We start from the raw sequence: 21,996 nt of genomic DNA, 5'->3' as shown, positions 1-21,996 counted from the left end.
GCATGACACGAAACAGAAAGATCTGGATTGTGAGCTTCAGAACATCAAGAAACACAACCAAGGTTTGCAAGTAATGCTTGATGAAGCTCTGCAAAAAAATAAAGAAATCCTTGAAGAGAAAGAAAAACTGGACATAAACCAGAGAGGCATGCAGGAAAAATACGGAGCGCAGCAGGTAAAGCTTGATGAAACGCTGCACAAATATCAAGAGCTGCTTCAAGACAAAGAACAACGGGAAATAAAGCAGAAAAAAGATAAACAAATTCTCCAGAACTTTGAGAGGAAAAACCAACAACTGCAAGACCGTTATAACAAACTGAGCTCCAAAACAACTGAGCTGGAGGGGGAAAAGAAAAAAGTGCAAAAACAATGCTCAGAGATGCAGAGTAAGCTCAGTGACATGCTGAGAAAAAACACAGAACTGGAGAAACTTTCCAACAACTTGAAGTGCAAAAACACTGAGGTGCAGATGTTAAAGCAGCAACTAGAGAAAACAAGCAAAGACCTGCAGTGTACACTTCAAGAACTCGAGAGAAGTCAGCAGCTACAAGACGCACACAACAAATTACAACACAGTTATACAGAGATGCACGAGGCAAAGCTTATGCAGGAGGCCAAATGTAAAGAACTGAAAGAAAGGCTCGAAGAAAAACAAGCCAAATTAGAAGAAGTGGAGACAACATGCAGGAAACTCGAGAAGGAAAATACACAAACAATTGATGAGTTACGAACCCTCATCCTAGAGAAAAAAGTGCTCGTGGAAAAGATGATGGAAAAGAAGAAAAAACGCTTCCGCTTCTTCTGGAGAAAGAGCACTCCTGCTTTTTCTACTTTTTCTACTTTTCCTTCTGCTGATGTCACCCCGTCTTCCTCCTCCACCGTTGCATCGTAATTTTCACCTTAACTCCTAACACCTGTCCCATCTCCCCCCCCACCCCCCCCTTTCTCTTTCACCCTCACCCCCCAACCAGTCCCGACAGTTGACTGCCCCCTCTAGAGCCTGGTTCTGTCATAGGTTTCTTCCTTTAAAGGGAGTTGTTCCTATCCACTGTCGCACCCAGTGCTTGCTCAGAGGGCATAGTTGGGGTTCTCTCTCCTCTATCTCTTTCCTCCTTTCTATCCCTTTCCTTTACCCTCTTCTTTACCCCCCACCCCTCCCCCCTTTTCTATTCCCCCGCTTTTCTATTTCCTTAATAATTTAATAATAAACACAATTGGCTACATTTTAAATGTGTCTGATCAACGTCTTCATTCAAGAATGAATTGTCTTTCTCACGGAGTCATGTGTATTTTGTGTTTTCCTCGGGCTGGTGATCCCCGCGGTCGTTCAGCCCCGGAGTCCAGAGTTTTAGTGTTTTAATCACATTTAGTGTTACATTTCAGATCACCACAATAGGATATCCATAATTTAGGATTCAGGCATTTGTTTTAGTTCAATATCGTAATCATTCTATGACTGAGTAGTTTACAGAACCTTCAGTCTGCAGCAATAACTTCTGTTGGAGCTATTTGTTCTTATTTTTTATTATTTTGAAATTAGTTAAAGTTTGTTGTTAGTTTACTTATATTTTGGGGTTTATTTACAAGTTTATTTGTAGGTTAATATTTCTTTCAATGTTTTGTTTGTTTGATGTTACCTTGTTAAATTAGTCAGTAAAAGCTGTAGGGCCATTTTGTTTCTATAAATAAAGAGACTGGTATAGGACCAGCATGCACTGGGGTGAGCCTATGGTTTTTTACTAGAGCAGGAGAAGCAGCAGGAAGTAACTAAAAATGGATCTTGTTATTGCTTGCCAAACTGGATAAAATAAACCATAAAAACGCAACTTTAAAGTTTGGACAGTGGACTTCTTTTGCCTGCGTACGAAATATTATCTCAGTGCAGCAGTGGCTTGTGGACCTTTAACTGTGGGATGTTTGGTTTGTCAAACAAAAGGAATTGCCACTACAAAAAGTAAAAAACCTGCCCGTGGACAAAGGAATAATCCTTCATTAATGGATATGTTGGATATATGGATTTCAAGGATCACCGTCGAACTCGAATAAAAGTTACTGGATCGTCTGTAAGTACTCCAGACGGATTTGATGTTGAAGCCTGGATCAACATGTCACTCGTTCATCAAAGCTGGTGAGTGATAATATTGTTTAAGCCGTAAAGGAAAACGGTGAAGCTATTGGAGTTTAAAGACATTATTTCACTACAAAGACTGATGAACTGAGTTTTGATGTACTAAATTTGTGCATAATAGGATCACTAATTGAAACATGCCAACGCCCTCTGTGGAAATGTTTGTTCACTGCAATCATGTTTGCGCTTTATGCTATGGATTCTCAGTGTGCTGTGCATCTTTATAATGTTTGAAATAATCCAAGAGGACAATAAAAATGTCGGATATTAAGAGTAAACAAGAGAGTAAACAAGAGGATGACACTCAGATGCAAGCAGAGAAAAGAAGCATCAAATTTACGCCAAAAGGTTTGGATTTGTATATAAAGACATGCCAAGAAAAGCGGAGTTCAATGTGTAAGCAAGCATCTAAGTACATGGGGAAAATTTCTGCTTTAATGACCTCACATGAGAAGGTTAAGGAAGTGTCTTCTGAATTTGGGAAGTTTATTAAATGCTATCAAGATGCAAACGCTTTGCAAGAATCCTTTTTAAGTTTGCCACTGCCAGAAGATGAAGTGAAAAGGCAAAGCGCACATTTTCAGTCTAAGGTGACAGCATTCTCTGTTTTTATGGACAAAGTAAAGGTTTGGTTGCAGCAAGCAGGCGAGCCGTATACTGAACAAAGCAATACTGCTCTTAATGATCAAGCTGTTGAAAGTTTGGATGAAATAAATCCTGAAGACAGTGTCTCTAATATCTCAAGTGTAAAGCCACCTTCGAAAACATTGTCACAGCAAAGTCGAATTTCATCAACATCTTCCGCACGCATTAAAGCTGCGGCTGACAAGGCAGCGCTCATGGAGCGACTCGCTGCATTAAAGAAAAACATTCTATTGAAGCGCAAGAGGAAAAACTGAGAAAAGAAAAGGAGAAATTATCCTTGGAAACAGAGTTGGCAGCAACTAAGGCAAAGCTTCGTGTCTTAAAAATAAACTCAGTTTGTAGCTCTGAGCGTTCTGATGGAATGAACTCTTATTTTGAAAGAGGGCACGTACAAGAAGCGCCTAATTTAAATCCTTGTGCTGATACATTTGTTCCGGCAGAAAGAGATTACTCTGGTACAAATTCTGCATCTGAATCACAAGTAATCATACCTAGACAAAGTCAAAACCAACATCAGGTGGATGAGGTGATGGTAAAAGTTGATGATTCAGCTCAAGTGACGCAGCAAACACAGCCTCAGTCTCCTACTTTGACTGAGAATTGCACGAAGGAGATTGTCAATATTATGCAAAAACAAAATGACATCACTACTTTGCTTGTAAAACAAAACTTATCTTCTGTCCTTCCAGCTAGAAACATCCCTATGTTTGATGGAGACCCTTTACAGTACAGATCATTTATGAATGCCTTTGAAAATGGAGTGGAAGCTAAAACTGATAACTGGAGCGACTGTTTGCATTTTTTAGAGCAGTTCACTAGGGGGCAGCCTAAAGACTTGGTGCATAGTTGTCAGCATTTACCTCCTGAGCAGGGCTATTCCACAGACAAATATCTTCTTGAAGAACATTTTGGGAACGGAAATAAAATTGCCTCTGCATAGATGGAGAGGATTGTGAGTTGGGCACCTATTAAAAGTGAGGATGTGAAAGGTCTACAGTCATTCTCTCTTTTTCTTCAAGGATGTTCGAATCTAACACAGCAAGTTGTTTATATGAAGGAGTTGGATTTGCCCTCAAATATGAGAATGATTGTTATGAAACTTCCATACAAATTGAGGGAAAAATGGAGAGTTGTTGCCTATGAACTGCAGGAACAAAATGGTCACAGAGCAGTGTTCACTGATCTGGTTGCCTTCATAATAAAACAGGTGAAAGTAGCATAAGATCCAGTGTTTGGCAACATCCAAGACTCACAATCTGGAAGCAGCTTTAAAGTTTCAAGTTCCACCAAGCAAAGAAAAAAGGGAAGTAGTTTTGCCACTAATGTCAGTACGGTTCCAGGAGTCAAAACTCAATCAACTGGAAGCAGAACAAATTCCACTGTTCTGCATAGTTGTTTGTTTTGTTCACACAGCAGTCATTTACTAGAGAATTGTAAGCAGTTTAAAGCTAAAATGCATCGAGATAAGCTGACTTTTATCAAGGAAAGGGGAATTTGTTTTGGTTGTTTAAAAGTTGGTCACATAAGCAAAGACTGTAGGAGTCGTTTGAGACACAGCAGCTGAGCAAATGATCATTTCATGCTGAAGACATCCTCAGACAGAATTAAATACATACATAAACACAGCCTGGTGCCAATAACACAGCTAATGACACTGCTGTATCACTGGCTTTACTGATTAAAGACCATATCTGAAGGAAATCTTTGAACACAACAGAAAGTGACCTTTTAAACCTGCATTCAAGGACCATTAAAAACATCTGAAAGGACTTAAGAACATCAAGAAAATGTGACTTATTTCTCTGTAATGAAGCTGTTTTAGTGAAGAAAGTTGAAAGGTCACAGAGCGACTGCTGAATCTTCTGCTCTAAACATGAACTCTGAACTTTGTGATGCTTCAGGAGGAAAACTGCTTCAGTTATTCTCCCAGATTAGTTTCATATTTTCTGCATCAGATTTGAGTGAGATCCTGGAATGAAGACAGAAGAAAAGACTTTGTTCAAAGTTTGATTTATAGTCAAACCTTCCAGTTTATTCACACAATAAAACATCAACACAATATATGAATTCATTCATTAAAATCACAGTTTTTCCTCATTTGTTTGATGATTTTGACAAAAACAAACACAAACACACACACATGGTCTGCCATACTCATAAAGAGAAATGTCGACATTGTTCAATACAAATATTCCAGAAACATTTAGAGGATAGAGAAGTTTACATTTTCATGTGGAGAAATATTTTAGTAAATCAAAATGATGATGAGCAGTGATAGCCTCCATAAACAGTCACAGGAAAGATCTCCTTTAAAAACTCAGAAACATCAAGAGAACAACTAGAAGATGTGGAGGTACCACCCATAATGTTTGACTGACAGCTGATCTCTGTGCAGAAATGATGGAGAGAAAATAAAATGAAACTAAAATACAGATTTAAACCCACAATATGAAAGACTTCAGTCTATTTCACTTTAATCAACTCAGCTGTGTCTCCATAATTTTGAAGCCAAAGTCCAGCATAGAGCGGCTGAGTGAATGTGGTCTGGACTCTGTGGAGGAGAGTCATGGTTTCAGAGACGCTGTAGAAGGACAAAATACCTGCTCTGTGATCCAGGTACACTCCTACTCTGGAGGAACAAGGACCTGAGACAGGAGTTTGGATGTTGTTGTACCGAAATGTATAACTGTTGTTGTTACAATCTAATGACCAAGATTTGGCATTATGTCCAAACCAGCATTCATTACCCCATCCTTTTCTGCTGATATTCTTGTATGCGACTGCTACATCAACTCCTTCCCCTCTCCACTCCACCTCCCAGTAACAAGTCCAGTCCAACACGTTCTCACTCCCAACTCGTCAAACGTGTGACGCATGGCCAGGCTCCCTCTGCTTCACTTATGGACGCGCAGGGTACCCCCCTCGCGTCGGGAATTGACGTGAAGGGTCCTCCGATTGAAGAGATTGCCGCGGAAGTGCCTGTTGTCGGTATATTTAGACATTTTCCAAATCACATTGTAGTGACGTATACAGAACACAATAAATTATATAATGTAAACAACTACCTGAAAAACCGGTAGAACGATACTTTTGTATCGTTTATTGCATTTATGGAGGGAGTGGTGTATGCTGGGTAATGGCACAGCTAGCTACTGGGTGACTTTATTCACCCGCTTCGGCTGTTATCAGTCCATACAGTGGGCGTTATTAGCACAAATCAGTCCCATAGATATGGGCCATCTCCTGCTAGATTGTTCAGAAGGTTGTTATCATTCATCCAGATGGAGGATCACTAACAGGAGCGTGGAAGACTCCAGAATCCACTCTGGCTGGAATCCAGTGGATATGCAGTGTGTACAGGTAAGACCATTTAAACGGACAGCATTTATAGAATGACTATTAAAAGTCAGCGAGTGTCAATAATGTTAATGTGGTTATCTTAGTAATACACAGAGTGCTAATATAACAGCTTTAAGATGCATTTGTAGATATTATTACGTGTTTTACCGTCTTTATGGTGCTAGCTTAAAGTTACGGTGTAAACGTTAGCTTATATTGGAGGAAAGCTGTTACTGTTTAAACGATGTTAGCACAGAAATATTAGCTTCTGTCATGACTGATGAAGTTACTAGTTAATAAAGTTTCCAGTAAAGTGTTTAATCGCAGCCACAGATTGACAGCAAATATCTTGATTAGCTTCAGTGCATCTATAATACATATGTGCAAGTTTCAGTGCTTCGTTTAAACTGTATGATACTTATACTGACCCAGGGTCAGTGTAAAATACAATCCTAGCTGTGTGAACAAAGCCACTGTAAATTTAATCCTGCATGACAAACCTCAGGATGCAGGTTATTATTACTCTTTCCTGCTGGCACACCTGTCACACCTGAGAGTCAGCTAGAAACTTACAGTGATGTGGACATCATGCAAAGACTGCCAGATTCTGTAATACTGCAAATGATCAGTGACTCAGGTTATCACTAAACTTTAAACGGTACCTCTGTGTCTCTGTGTGCTGAACATCTAGGTTTGAGTCAGGCTGCATTGACTGTGGGACTTTAATGTGTTAAAAGCAGCTTGAAGACTGCTCAGAAACATTTGAAGATTAATATTTAGCATTATGGCTGCTGGTGGTTTGTAAAGCCTCTACTCAGCTGTATTTTTGTTACTAATTTATGTTTGTTGTTGTTTAACACAGATTTCAGAAGAGCAAAGATGCTTAATAGTTTAACTAGATTTCATTTGTCAGTGTGGGACTGCTGAGTCACCTGAAGAACTCATTTCATTCATTCTCCACATGATGTTCATTTACAGAAATGTTTCACAGGAACTGATTCCTCCCAAAGGTTGAACTAGTGTGTTTCCATAGATTACCTCTGTATGAATGTACTTCTTAAATGAAGGCAAGTGTTTGTCCTTTTTTGTTCCTCAGGTACAGTACGTGATATCAAGGGCAGGCGGTCATCACTGGGGGAAGACAAGAAGCAGACGTACTTCCAAGAGGGAGCTGCAGTGAGGACACAGCCAGGTCACTGAGGTCAGAGGTCAGAATCTGAAACAGCTCAGGTTTATATTTTAGAGGTTATAAAAAATCAAAATGTATTTATAAAGAAACCTTTAAATAATAGTCATAATTATGATTATTATAAGAAATATCAAACATTTAAGTGGATTTTCTGTTACACATATTGTGTTAGCCCTGCAATAAACTGGCAGCCTGTCTTTGTCCTGTATCAGCTGGGATAGGCTTCATCCTCCCGCAACCCTGAATTGGATACATTGTATTCCAATTATGTAATCTGATCATTTACAAACTCAAGGTATCTAATCAAAATGTAAGTAATAATTATAAAATGGGAAAGTAGAAATAAGTGTGACATGAATGTAAATGTGTGAGCTGACATAGAGGACAGCTACATGTAGTCTGAAAAACCTTTGTTGTCAAGTTTGCAGGTATATCAGCACGAGACATTCTTACATAGAAGAGACTGTTAAAGTCTCTAACTCAGTGAAGCATTATTGGTCCCGTCTGTTTGGATAAATATAGTAAGTTGATGTACGTCCATTTATTGACACATTTTCTTAAGTGCTTATCCAGTTCAGGATCACAGTGGAGCTGTAGCTGGATATGTTCACTAAATAAACCTTACAAAAGTTAACAATAAACCTGCATCCATGTACGTTGTTGTCCACAGGATGAGAAAATCAAACTGGAAGACTGTGGAACATGTTAATAAATGTTTGTGTGTTTATGCCTGTGTCTTTCACAGGAGGCGCTGGAAGGTTTCCCTAATAGTTCCTGGTGAATCAAAGCAGAACCATAAAGGTTGCTGGACTGCATGATGGCCTTACCCCTGAGCAGTCATCCTGTTAAAGGAGGAACCAGTTAGAAGCTGTTTTCAAAGTAGCTGAGCAGATTTCATCTCAAGTAAGCAATTAACTGTTTGTTCGTTTGTTCTGCCACTTAAAGAGCATTTAAGGACGTCTTTTGAGTGTCCAGTTGAATTAATTCTACTGGCTCTCATGGTCATTTGTGATTATGGACATATTTTTCATGTTCATCCAGCTATTTAGTAAATTCTATCTATTTAGTAATATCCGTCAGCTATAAAATGTAATATAAATATAAAAATATCTAAATATCTCCTGCCCTTTATATTTTAATGATGTAAGTCTGTTATCGTGTTACATTAGCATTCCTCACATATCAATGAGATGCTGTACAGTACAATCCTACTGACACAGCAGAGGGATAACAACGGCTATTCAACATTGTTACACGACACATTCAAGCTGCATGATGCAGACAAAGTGACTAAATCATCTTTTTTGTGGTCTATTGTCTTCAAACCAGCAGACAAAGCCGATGGCAGAAGATGTCAGAGAAGAACTTCAGGCCGTGGACTGAAAAGGTATTTTTTTCTTGTTATCAAAAGACATTTGGAGTGGCAGCTTCTACAAGTGGTTGCGCTAAAGTAAAGCTTACAGTCTAAGAAATCACAGTGTTGATATTCAGCACAAAGAGAAAAGCTCACTTGTTTGAATTTATTTACAATCATAGTTTTATAAATTCTGACTGTAAACAGCTTTTACAGCTTTGATATTGTTTGACACTCGATATCAGGTGATAGGGTTTAATTTAAAGGTTTCTGTGTCCCAATGAGCCATTTACACTGACCAGTGTTTCACTTTAACTGTAACACATTCATTATTTAGTTCCAACAGAGAAATAACTGAATGTAAAAATGGCAGCCCTCAGGCCAGGTTTATAGAGATATATGCATGCATTATGAAATTTATGTATCCCAGATAATTGTTATACATCTAGTCCTGGCAGACCCACCCCTTCCTCCCAAGTTAACTGCAACCCTAGTGGTACTAGTGGTATTTACACACTCACAACCAGTGTGGGGTAAAAAGAGCAAAGCTGTCAGCCACAGATGTGCTATAAGAGTTAGAAACTCTACTTATGGAGAAACTTTCTAAGTCTAACAGGGGACAGGTACTCCTGCCCAAATAACATGATATAACCCCACATACAGCCCAGCCATAAAATGAACCAAGTCATTTAGTTAAAGACAGCATGGGACCAAATGCATGTAACCAGCCTGCACCAACCTGACATTTCTTCCTCCTGAATTAAATGAATGAATGGATGAAAGTTAAATGACTACAAACCTAAAGCCACTAGTTCCCACACTGGAGCTCCCTGACACTGTGTGTTAACCGTATTTAGCTTGTATCAACAGTTGTAACAGGCTAAGATACGTGAGACACTGCATTGAATGATTGTTTCTATCTTAATGATTTCAGCTGACTGCTTTCAGCTCAGATGTTCTGCTTTTTCCTTTCAGTAGATCACAGCACCTCGTGCTCCTTCTGCTTCCATTTTAATGGCAAGAAGAAGAAGAAGAAGAAGAAGAATGCTTCAGCGAAGTGGCGTTCATGGTCTCAGTGAACAGTCATGGTCACACACTGCATGTGGTTTTAAAAGCAACATGTCTGTTCACCACAACAATGGAGATGTGTAATATTAGTGCAGCTACGGTTTGTTCTTGAACATCAGTTCTGTTTTCTACTTTGATCACTTAGACCAAAAAAGTGTTGTTTTCAGATTCTTTCTTTTACATCTATAAACCACCTGTTCATTTTTTATTACAATTAGTTTCACATGAATGTTAGTGTTTCCTTTATGATCTTTTAATGCTTACACTACACTGTACATGTCTACATTAGAGACATTTCTGTTACCTGTTTCTGTTGACTCAGAGTTGTGAAATGTTCTTTTATTTGATACACAATATGAAGTTCATAATTTTCTTACAAATAAAACTCTAATGACAAACATGAACAGCTGTGCTTATTTCTGAGACATGAGTTTTTGAATGTGTTGATATTTAGACAGTGTGCATCTGTATGCTGAAACTGTAATGGTGAACCTGAGGTGATGGTCAACAGAAGGCAAATATATATCAATATAAAACAATATTGAAGTAATGTCTTTACCCTCTGCAGCGTGTGGACGCTGTGCACGCAATCACCTTATTCACTGTAGTAAACATGCACCGCTAGCTCACGTGACTGACTGTCTCCATGGTTACATCGTATATTATTAGCTATGTAAACAGCTTCCAAAGATACCGTCATAGCTCTCTGCAGCTGTAACACTTAAACACTTTGCAAATCATTTCACGTTTTTGATAGTTATGAAGACAGAATATGTTTTTAAGGTCATGCTAGGCGGTTGCTATGGTGGTTGCTGTGGACTTGGGTGGACCGCGTCCGATTCCTGTTATTAGCTGTCCGCCGTAGGAAGGCTGCGTTCCATTTACAAGTAGTGACAGTCTGCCGTAACTCGAACTCAAACCCCGCTTTGTTCTTTAATTATAGGCCTTTTATAGCCGTTCATGACACGCGCACACACACACATAAAGCACTTTGCCTCACCATGAGAATGCAAGTTTACCTAACCTAACCTTAAAGTATCTGATATAGGATAGAAAAATGAAGCAACCAGAGATTTAATGATGAAGACTCTGGGTTCTGTAGTTCACGTTTTACAGTCCTGAATGACTCTTTGCATATGATTTATTGAAGAGGAGTTTAGAATGCACTTTACATTTAGACTGTTGCTGTTTAATTTTTTACATTGTTGCCGTGTTATGTCATGAATAAGGTTCACCTGCTGGGGGTTTGATGGATCAGCTGGACAATACAGTCAAAGACAGACTTCATTCATCATATGCAAGAATCCTAGTTGGATTTTTGTTGTCACTCATGTTTTTGAACCAAATATTGAAAACAATTCTGACAGACTGGATACCTGGTCAGGGTGTACATTACCTTGTACTCAAGCATCCCAGGACAGAGCCCTGCCCCACCATGAGCCTGGGTGGATACATGGTTATTAATATAAAAGGACCAATACTGAATATGAATATTTCATGAAAATTGAATTATAATACAAATTAGTAATAAGGGTTTCTCTGTGCCCTTATCTACCCCATACTCAAAGAGCTGCGGGCAGAGAGGGTGACAGGAGAGGATGGCACTGAAGAGAAGATGCTCGGTTTCTGGAGTCTCCTGGTCCTGTCAGTATTAGTAGGATGCATCTGCTGTGTCTTCTCGTGGATGCTCACCTACCTTGACTCGTTCCAGCCTGGTATGGATTTCCCAACACTGCGGACAGTGGCCCACGTCAGAGACATTTAATATTGATTACATATGTCTGAATTGCTAACCCTAACCCTAGCTCAACAGACCACAATGCCCTGGACTGTCAGTATTATTACATGCTGTGAACATAAGTACCTTTGATCACAGTTTATGTTGTAAAAGAGAAGGAATATTGGAAAGAAAGATCAACATTGTGATATTATTTCTTCCAAACTGACCAGAAACATGCTTGTCAGACTCTCACAGTTCAAAGGATCAGACTCACTGTGCATGACAGCTCAGGCCAATGATGTCTGTTAGATTGTCAGTTGTTTAGTGCTTCTGTACAGTTAGGGTCACCGTCTCTATTTCAGAATTAATATGCGGAAAACACTAAAAGTTGATTGTCTTCCAATATTCTAGCATAATTAAAAACTTTGACTTTGTAAGTACATATTATTAGTCCTAATGCCAGTATGATTCTTCATAACTCCTGCTTTGAAATACTGAACTTTAAAATTTACCTGATGAAAGATCATTTACAGTGGCAGTCTGTCAGGATAATTCTGACTGTAGGATCACTGTATTAATCTGAATCCTTCTGAAATGTGCTGTGAATGAATGCTGATGCAACTCACTGTGGGAAAGCTGTTAATAAAATGAATCTGTGACACATGCAACACATTCACAGAGGAAGAGGACACAAAGGGAGGACACGCAGAGGCTGTGTTGAAGTCAGAAATCCAAATCTTTATTCAAAAACAGGCAGCGGTAACAAACAGGAAGACAAGCAGTCCATCAAACAGTCTACAGGGTCAAACATACAGAGAATTCAAACAGCAGTAAGAACTAACTGGACACTGAAAAACTTAAAGCAATGTGTGACGCAATAAAAGGAAGCAGCGCAGTATATTCACTGAATTATCATCAATTACAAAAGAGAAAAACAACAATTTCTAAGGATTATTTTCTTAAATGCAGTTAGAGTGTGGCTGGTAAAGATGGAAACATACAGAATGTAAACTGTGTGAGTTTGGTGAACTTTGTTAGTAACAAATGAGGTAAAAAAAAAAAAAAAAAAAACAAAAAAAAAAAAAAAACAACCAACCCCAAAACAGACAAAACACAGAAAGAGGCTCTCAGTATTCATTAATAATTAGAAAGAAAAATTCTGGTCGTGGATTTTTACAGTCTTAGTTCCGCTCGCTGTCATCATTATAATCATCATGATCAATGGCGAGGTCCTGAGGTGGGTGGGGCTGTCTCTGGTGATGTCACCATGAAGGAACAGCATCTGGCACGTGTTGGTGAAACATCCCAGTACACTGGTGTAGTTTCCTCTCCAGCTGTTTGACATGTGACACTTGAACATTAAGGGGAAGAAGAAGAAACAGTGTTAGGTCAGGTGACCACATGGTTTCTGAAGTAACTGACAGGAAGTAACTGTAGCCGCTAAGACTGGTGGACCTAAATCTTCACCACCACGCCTGTATACATACAAGCGAAAAGGGGAGTGAGTGGGTCAGCGCTCAGAGTATAGAAACTTAGCTGGCTTCAAACACACCATTTATTTCCATAAAAAAACAAAAAACAAAAAAAAAAAAAACCACACACAGCCAGAATCACAAATACAAGTTAAAATTCCCCGTATACAATAAAAATAGTGTTTGCAACCCGCTAAAAACCCTGCCGGCAGAAATAACTATACACTATTAAAACAAGGCTAAAAAATGTTTTCCATATGCTAAAATTACCCTCCCACAGTCCCATAATCCCACAGTCCAGCCACACATGGGCGAATGGTCCTTATCTGAAAGAGACAGGAGAGGAACTTCTCTTCCGGTATGGTAAAACTCGCCAGCAGCAGACCAGGGAGGAGGCTCCTATCGCAGACCTGTCCCCTCCTGACAGCGCGTCGCCGCACAGTCCCGTCCCACTCCACACCTGAACACGGCCTCCCTTGTCTCACCGTCAGATGCAGGCAGAGGGGCATCCCTGCCCTGTTGTGAATTGCGGCCATCGCCACCCACTGTTGCCGTTCCTGCCGTTGGGACTGGATCGCCGAACGACTCGCGGCACCCCACAGTCAGGCAGCAGTTCCTTCCACACACGTGCGGGCTTGCACGCGTTCCTTTTTCTCCTGCTCACCTTTCGTGCGTCGCTTTTTTTGTCTCTGCGCTCACTATCCCCTTTAACAGGTCAACCTGGCGGCTGATAGGCCACCTTGGGGAACGCCCCCACCTCACAGGTGCCTACAATTGTCTGTTTAGTCCACAATGGATTAAAGGAATATGGTACAACATTAACACACACAATATAAATATGAGGATAAAACCATGCAATATAAATATCACAATAAAATCAACACTATGTACCAATACACAGATTGATAAAACATAAAAACACAAATTTCCACTGTGTGACATAACCAGGCCGTTAGAAATGGATGGCATGTGTTTAGAGTTACTGGAGTTGGGTAACTCTACTTACCAAAAGCAGAAGCACACAGATGAAGGATCAGATGCTGAATGTTGCAGGAACATGCTCATGTGTGGTGGTCATTCAGTGCTGCAGGTTAGACAGTCCAAGACTGATATGCTGCCCATCTGAGAGTTTGAAAACACACATGCAAAGATTTATTTTGTATTACAGTCAAAGTTGGATGTTCATTTTTGTCCTTTAAAAATGTTTGTGTATTTGAAAGCACTAACATTTAAGGATGACTTGGATCGTCTCCTTTAAAGGGGAGACAAGTGTATCCACTGATCTACGTCACTTTACCTGGATGATGACTCCTCTCCCCCTCACTCAGAAACACTCCTAATATAACCAAGCAAATAAATAATATTGAAGATTTACTTACATCATTACAAAAACATCTCCCTTTGATTCTATTTCTCCATTCCTGCTGAACATCAGGCAACAAATATCTCAATAAATCACAGTAAAATGTAAAGCACGTTTTCTCTGCTTTGTCTAACCTCTGCAGAGCCTCTGTCAAGAAAAACATAACTGTAAGCATAAAACAAATATACATTTCATAACATGTCACTGGACAAACCTCGGTCAGTTGATTTCCTCTGTGCAGTGCAGACGAACATCAGTTAGCAAGTGACTCTGCTGGTTCTCCTGAGGAAACACCATCGTCTCTCCACACCGTCACCATCTGTGAGCACAAACTGCTGCTCTGCTCTGCCAGCATGTAGGAAATCACATATCACACACACACAAGGGTGAAGAAACATCAGAGCTCAACTTTGGATACTTTAGATCTTAACAGATCAAAGTAGCTCTTAGTTTCAACAATCGGTGAGCAGACAAACAATGATACCAAACTGATTCTGTATGAATACAATATGGTATTTTCAATACAGGTGTCAAATTAATTTATTAAAACTAATACAGATATGTGTATATTTTGTTTTGATAAATTAGTTTGCTAAATTATAAGAATATATTTTTAATTTTTTTTCATTTAACAATTGCAACTGAAAGAAATTAAATATTGAACAAAAATATATTGTCACATTCTGAGCATGCTCAGCACGCTGACAGACTTGAAGTTGCTACAGATTTTAAGAAGTGATAATTATAGGGAAGAAACTTCTCTTTTTCATCCGTTTAATCAAACATTTGATGCCTCAGCTGTCTCAGTCCTATAGCGTTCTGCAACTACAACTAACCTGAAGCTTGGATTTGGCTGCAGGTGCCCCTGTACATCCTTCTCAGCAGCACACATGTGGGTACCATTTAATCCCACTTCTTCCTGAGCTTTGCTTCATCACAAGACCAAAGGTGGCATCCCGTGTCACAGTCTTATCATCATCCAGAAGAAACATTTGAAGAAACATCATGGAGAAGAAACATTTACGCGCCTCCTGGTTTTGTTTTCTGATCCTGCGAAAAGACTGAGGACAACAAAGCCCAGAGAACACGAGATACACAACATCCAACATTCAGACTCAACAGCCTCCATAAATGAAGAGCACCAGGTTGGTTCAGTTATAGTAGATATAAGCATACTTCACATTACTGGGTATGAATAATAATGAGGAGGCAAACTTTGAAGATGCAGAGCATGATGTCCCATCATCAGACTGTAAACAAACATCCACCAGGCTTCTTTGTTGCCAAAATTGATGATTCTCCTATCAGGGATCAGTAGCGTGTATTAACCTGTGGTATAAGCAGCAGTCACTGAAATATTACTCTTTCAGATAAGAAATCTAGGACATAAAAGCCAGGGTGGGAGGGATCTCTGCAAACTGACTTACCTCTGCAAGTGTTAAGCTCAACAAAAATCTGACTCTCCCATCACAGACAAACAAAAAACTCCAGCTGGGAGATAGAAAACGCTGTCTGGGCCTTGCTGGATGTTGCTGGTCAGAGTCCACACATTAGCAGAGTGCTTCTTGGTCCCACTGACCCATGTGGACAGTGACTGTGGAGAACTGTTCTGGAAAACAGAGAAGAGAATTAAAATAACAAAAAGCCAAACAGGATTTCCACAAAGACTCTCTTGGAATCAGCAATCAAAAAAATCACTGGTTCATATTTCAATTAAATATGAACAGGTTCCTTAAATGTACGCAGTTCAGATCTGATTTAATTTAATTTCCTTCACACAGCACATTTGTCCAGGCTGACAGGTAAACATAGAATTAATCTCAGGTAACATGACTCATAGTAGAGATTCAGTAAGAAAGATTGCTAGCTCTAATATTATTACCACACAATCCAAGGACACACCAACAGCTCAGATTTGTAGAACTATTTAAACAAATGTCTTCTGAATATTCAATTCAGGTTCACAGTGGGAGGGTGGGAGGTGTCGTGGAATTTTTTAAATAAAGTCTGCAACACAGAAAGAGCTGTGATCAAGCTATTTATTACTGCGCCAACACACATCAAACATCACAGTTCAGTCATGTCAGCGCTGCCACAGAAGTTGTGCTCCTACTCCTTTATGCATTCCAAGGAAGAGGGAGGAAGTTACAAACTGATCGCACCACACTTCACGTGTCTCGCTATGAAACCTAACGGATCAATGGTTAAGCTGTTTTGTGCCCTTGGCCTTATCAGCACCTGTAAAGGGAGTTGTTTTCTCAAACTGCTGACGCTGAAGTAAGTTCATCTAGTTTTAGAAACTTTCACTGAACAGTAACAGTGTCACAACTAAGCATATGCATAAGCACTTAAATACTTTAAATGAGAATAACAGAAAACTTCTATTAAAAAAGGCTAGAGCCTGTCCCAGTAGTCATAGGTAGAGCACACCTGGACAGGTCACCAGTCTGTCAGAGGACTAACACAGAGACAGACATCAGAGTAACAAATCTATTAAAAATTAATGTAAGTTTGCTGCAGCTGTATGTATGAACATGTGTTTCTGTGCTCACAGTCCACCTCTCAGGAACCTGGAGTTCACTTTTAGTCAACTTTAAACAGACCTCACAAAAGGCTGATGTGGCTGGATCAGTAGTCTGATTTAAGTACGATACCTTTGGCCAGAGATTAATCTGGTGCATCGCTTCACTGCAGTCTTACGTATTTTCCCCACACCTGAATAAAAAAAATACTGATATATACAAATAACAGCTTCAGCTGATGCAGCCTGACTCAATCCTAAATGTTCAGCACACACACAGAGACACAAAGGTGCCGTTTAAAGTTTAGTGATAACCTGAGTCACTGATCATTTGCAGTATTACAGAGTCTGGCAGTCTTTGCATGATGTCCACGTCACTGTAAGTTTCTAGCTGACTCTCAGGTGTGACAGGTGTGCCAGCAGGAAAGAGTAATAATAACCTGCATCCTGAGGTTTGTCATGCAGGATTAAAGGAGCCAGGCTTTGTTCACACAGCTAGGATTGTATTTTACACTGACCCTGGGTCAGTATAAGTATCATACAGTTTAAACGAAGCACTGAAACTTGCACATATGTATTATAGATGCACTGAAGCTAATCGAGATATTTGCTGTCAGTCTGTGGCTGCGTTTAAACACTTTACTGAAAACTTTATTAACTAGTAACTTCATCAGTCATGACAGAAGCTAATATTTCTGTGCTAACATCGTTTAACCAGTAACAGCTTTCCTCCAATATAAGCTAACGTTTACACCGTAACTTTAAGCTAGCACCATAAAGACGGTAAAACACGTAATAATATCTACAAATGCATCTTAAAGCTGTTATATTAGCACTCTGTGTATTACTAAGATAACCACATTAACATTACTGACACTCGCTGACTTTTAATAGTCATTCTATAAATGCTGTCCGTTTAAATGGTCTTACCTGTACACACTGCATATCCACCGGATTCCAGCCAGAGTGGATTCTGGAGTCTTCCACGCTCCTGTTAGTGATCCTCCATCTGGATGGATGATAACAACATTCTGAACAATCTAGCAGGAGATGGCCCATATCTATGGGACTGATTTGTGCTAATAACGCCCACTGTATGGACTGATAACAGCCGAAGCGGGTGAATAAAGTCACCCAGTAGCTAGCTGTGCCATTACCCAGCATACACCACTCCCTCCATAAATGCAATAAACGATACAAAAGTATCGTTCTACCTGTTTTTCAGGTAGTTGTTTACATTATATAATTTATTGTGTTCTGTATACGTCACTACAATGTGATTTGGAAAATGTCTAAATATACCGACAACAGGCACTTCCGCGGCAATCTCTTCAATCGGAGGACCCTTCACGTCAATTCCCGACGCGAGGGGGGTACCCTGCGCGTCTATAAGTGAAGCAGAGGGAGCCTGGCCATGCGTCACACGTTTGACGAGTTGGGAGTGAGAACGTGTTGTCTCAACAAGTGATCAATATATGCATTTTTTTTTCTTTCTCTCTGCTTATTCTGTTGTTTTTTGCCCTTCTCCCCCGTCCCTCTTCTCAGCTTTTTTTTCTCCCTCTTTCTTTCTCCCCTTCTTTCCCCCAGTCAAGTCTGTCCCGTATTCAGCAAGTGAAAATAAAATAAACAATAAAAGGTGAATCAAATGGACCATTACGGCAAGGCTGGGATGGTCAATTTGGTAAAGTAAATCCGTTGGGCATCTTTCTTTGCCTTTAGACAATAATTCTGATGGCAAAAGAGCCAAACGGGACAGGCAAAAAAAAAAAAAAAAGTCCCCAACTATGAGCACCCTAGACAGCTTCATAGTAGCGGATAAGAAGTCACTGAGCTCTGATAAAAATAACCTATTAGAGCTATCAGAACCTATTAGGTGGACGATACACCACAGCACAGTAGAAAGGATCCTTGTTACCAATTTTAAGCAGCTGCAGCTCAAATGAAAGAAAATGTCCAATTTTAACGGAGCGGCAGGAGAAATGGTCCTGGAAAGCCACGGCAAGCCCACCACCCCAACCAGATAACCGAGGCCGGGTAATAAAAGTATAGCCATCCGGGCAGAGTTCAACAAGTGACGAGTAGTCTACATCCCGCTGCCAGGTCTCAGTCAGGAATAAAAAAATCCAGTTTTTTAGATAATATAAAACCATTCAACAAGAATGATTTATTAGACAGAGATCGAGCGTTAAAAAGCGCCATATTCAGTGAGCTAGAAGCCTCATTATCTGCAGAGGCTCGAGTTAAGGGACATAAATACACAGGGTTCGAGCAGTCACGCTCCTAGAATCAGCTCACCGAGGGAAGAAAATGCCAGCCCGAAGAAGAGTCTGGATAAACCCTCCTAAGGTGGCACGGTCTCAAAGAGCCGGGCCCAGCGTATCCAAACAAGGCTGTGGAAAACAAGTCCCCCTCCATGGAGCTTTTCTGAACACAGGAGACAACGCACACTCGACGTCGCTTACCAGCCAAACCCCGCCGCCAGTAAAGCCTGAGCTTTACCTGAATACCTCCTCTTCTCCCTCTCCTTCTCCGTGGTCTAGAGGAACCACCGAAATCGCCTGACGAGGATCCAGCTAATGGAGGAGGGTGGAAAATGCCGGAGGATGACGAGACATCGTGAGGCATCATAGAGGATCGGATGGATAGCAAAGCCAGGCGATCATACACCAGGGCAGCTAATACATCATTAAAACTGAGTGAGCACAGAAGAGCAGAAAAAAATAACACAACAGTAGTAGAGCGTGACAAACTGCACCCAAATACCAATCATTCCTTCTCAGTTTGAGTGTAAATGACACTCACTCTCTGTCATGAATCTGGATGCGTAGGCTATAAGTTTCCAGTGCTCACCTTCGGCTTGCAGAAACACTGCACCAAGATGCAATCCATCTTTTAAGGCATTAGTCAATGGGAACTTTTTTGTGGAAAACTGATTTGCAGTCTGTCCATACAGAGAGACCAAAACAAGCAAACACAACACACACACAAAAGCCCAAAGAAACAGCCCAAATTCTATCATCAAAAATGTGCAATGGCAACAACGTTTATGGTTTAGTGCAGGGGTAGGCTACTCCAGGCCTCGAGTGCCGGTGTCCTACAGCTTTTAGATGTGTTCTTGATCCAACTCAGCTGATTCAAATTGCTAAATTAGGATCAGAATCCCTGAGCCAAGTCTCTGTGAATGCCATCAGACATGTGTCCCTGTAGTCACATAAATGTGCGATATTCAGATTCAGTTCATCCAATTTACTCCTCAGAGACTGCACATTAGCCAGGATTATTGATGGCAAAGAATTGCGATTGTATCATATTTGCTTCCTCAGTCCTCAAAAGTGTTCCTGTGATTAGAGGATGATCCAGGGCTGGAAAACACTGAAGGGTAAAAAGAATCCAGAGATGGGCAGTTCCACAGAAGGTTCAAAAGAAACTCCCGTGAGTACGTAATTGTTTGTGAGTGTCAATAACACCAAACAACTGTTAGGATTGCCAATAAAACCATGCAAAATAAAAACCCCATCTTCGATAAAAGATGCGTGGACTCAGCACCCAGTCCATGAGTCATTGGAAAGTGGCTTAGGCTCCCAGCAAGCCAAGCAAAAGTGTGATAAATTGGTACAAACCATTCAGAGTGGAGAAATATCTTTTTTCCTTAGACTCTGGAGACAAAGGCATCTGTCAGTAGCCCTCGGTTAAATCCAGTGTCTTGAGAAAGCAAGCAGTGCCTAACCGTTCCAGGAGTTTCTTGAGTCGGGGCATTGGGTAAGCATCAAACTGAGACACACTCATTCACCTTGTGGTAGTTGACAGAAACAAACAGACCCATCTGTCTTCACTTACAAGAACTATGGGGCTATACCACTCACTGTGCGGCTCTTTTATTACTCCCAGCATCAGTATTTCAGCCAATTCTCTCTAAATAATTTGACTTTTAAGGTCAGGTAACCAGTAGGGCCGTGAACGCAGCGTCACACCAGGGCGGGTTATAAAACCGTACAGCTCTCACAGCTGTACGGTCGGGCAGGGGGAGAACACATCTGCAAAAAGCTGCTGCAATGCAGCAACATCTGCTCTCTGGACCTGCGTGAGATGGTCATCACAATGGACAACGCAACTGAAAAATTACAACACATATTAAAAATGTATGTAGCAGTCTCATCTGCCATATGTTTGTTTATATACTGACCAAGAAACTCTCTCAGTGTTTCTGTTTATTTCCATCCTCACAGTCAGTCACAGCCATCACGCAGCATCAGGAAACATCTCTATGATTTAGAAAAGAAAACAGTCATTCTAAACACAGTGACAGAGGACTGATGACTTCACAAATTGTACACACATGTACATGCACTGTGTTGCAGAGCACAAAAAAGACTCAACTTATAAAATGTATATTTCATTGGAATGAAACAATTTCTGACTTTGGGACTGAAATTGAAGGCTTTCACATCCACGGTTGATTACAGAGTCAAAGTCCTTTATACACAGTCCTTCAAGTACAGATAATACAGGAAGATAGAGATCCTAAAAACACAGTTAAAGTAGCCAATAATGTGTTACATATAATTCATTTTAAGTTTATGTTGAGTTTTAAAATGTTCTCTGTAATAAAAGTTGTTACTCTCTGAAAAACCATCAGAGCTTCAACACCTGGTATATTACTCAGTAAACAAAACCAAAAAGTTAAAGGCAGACATCTGAAAACAAGACGTCACTGATCAACAACGTGACAGAACGAGAGTCAACAGTTTACTGTCAGTCAGAGTTTGATCATTAACAGGGAGCAGCAGGGTACAAAAGTCACGCAGAGTAGCTGAAAGTATCCAAGTACATGTAAAACTGTCCTTTATACTTTCAGGGACTTTAATCAATAATAATTTTTTCTATTTATGTGCTGTTTTGCACTTCTTGCAGCTGAAATTGTGGCACAACCTTCAGATTAAGTTTTAAATAAAGAAACAACAACAACTTGTTTTTCCCTCTCACAAAAAGCAGCTGTTGCTCAGCGCCACTTCAGATGTAAATGAATTTTTAGAAACTCAAACAAACTCAAGTTTCCAGAAACTGTAGCATTTTTTTCACTCCCATTAAAAATCTCACAGCCGCTGATATTCATATGTGAACATTTGCTAACCAGTAAAAATCTAACTACACATGCTGCTGGTGAGTTCAGCTCCATCTTCACCAGTTGTGACAGTTA

The 21,996-nt window shown here is 40.1% G+C and overlaps 2 long non-coding RNA genes and 1 pseudogene across 13 annotated transcripts; 2 read left to right on the top strand and 1 right to left on the bottom strand.

The window, feature by feature from the left end:
• Nucleotides 1-1,655: 1,655 nt before the first annotated feature.
• On the top strand, nucleotides 1,656-3,713 carry LOC146368855 (uncharacterized; annotated as a pseudogene).
• Nucleotides 3,714-6,917: 3,204 nt separating this feature from the next.
• On the top strand, nucleotides 6,918-9,100 carry LOC146368854 (uncharacterized). Its single transcript, XR_014797520.1, has 3 exons — nucleotides 6,918-7,320; nucleotides 8,047-8,204; nucleotides 8,631-9,100. It is a non-coding gene; the product is annotated as an uncharacterized LOC146368854 (long non-coding RNA).
• Nucleotides 9,101-12,568: 3,468 nt separating this feature from the next.
• Nucleotides 12,569-19,789, bottom strand: LOC146368853 (uncharacterized). Of its 12 annotated transcripts, none has more exons than XR_014797503.1 (8): nucleotides 19,650-19,789; nucleotides 19,262-19,491; nucleotides 17,730-17,808; nucleotides 15,706-15,882; nucleotides 15,115-15,607; nucleotides 14,493-14,623; nucleotides 13,922-14,251; nucleotides 12,569-13,693 (listed from the first exon to the last, which is right to left on the bottom strand). It is a non-coding gene; the product is annotated as an uncharacterized LOC146368853 (long non-coding RNA). The 12 variants fall into 12 exon arrangements; XR_014797497.1 differs by having other exon boundaries at nucleotides 15,706-15,887; nucleotides 19,650-19,788; XR_014797499.1 differs by lacking the exons at nucleotides 19,262-19,491; nucleotides 19,650-19,789 and adding an exon at nucleotides 19,095-19,199 and having other exon boundaries at nucleotides 15,706-15,887.
• Nucleotides 19,790-21,996: the final 2,207 nt, after the last annotated feature.

This window comes from Perissodus microlepis, chromosome 18, assembly GCF_051167445.1.
Source record: "Perissodus microlepis isolate ML-2025 ecotype Zambia chromosome 18, ASM5116744v1, whole genome shotgun sequence".
Taxonomy (NCBI): domain Eukaryota; kingdom Metazoa; phylum Chordata; class Actinopteri; order Cichliformes; family Cichlidae; genus Perissodus; species Perissodus microlepis.
The sequence above is the reverse complement of the archived record's forward strand: the minus strand, read 5'-3'. Positions and strand labels throughout refer to the sequence as shown.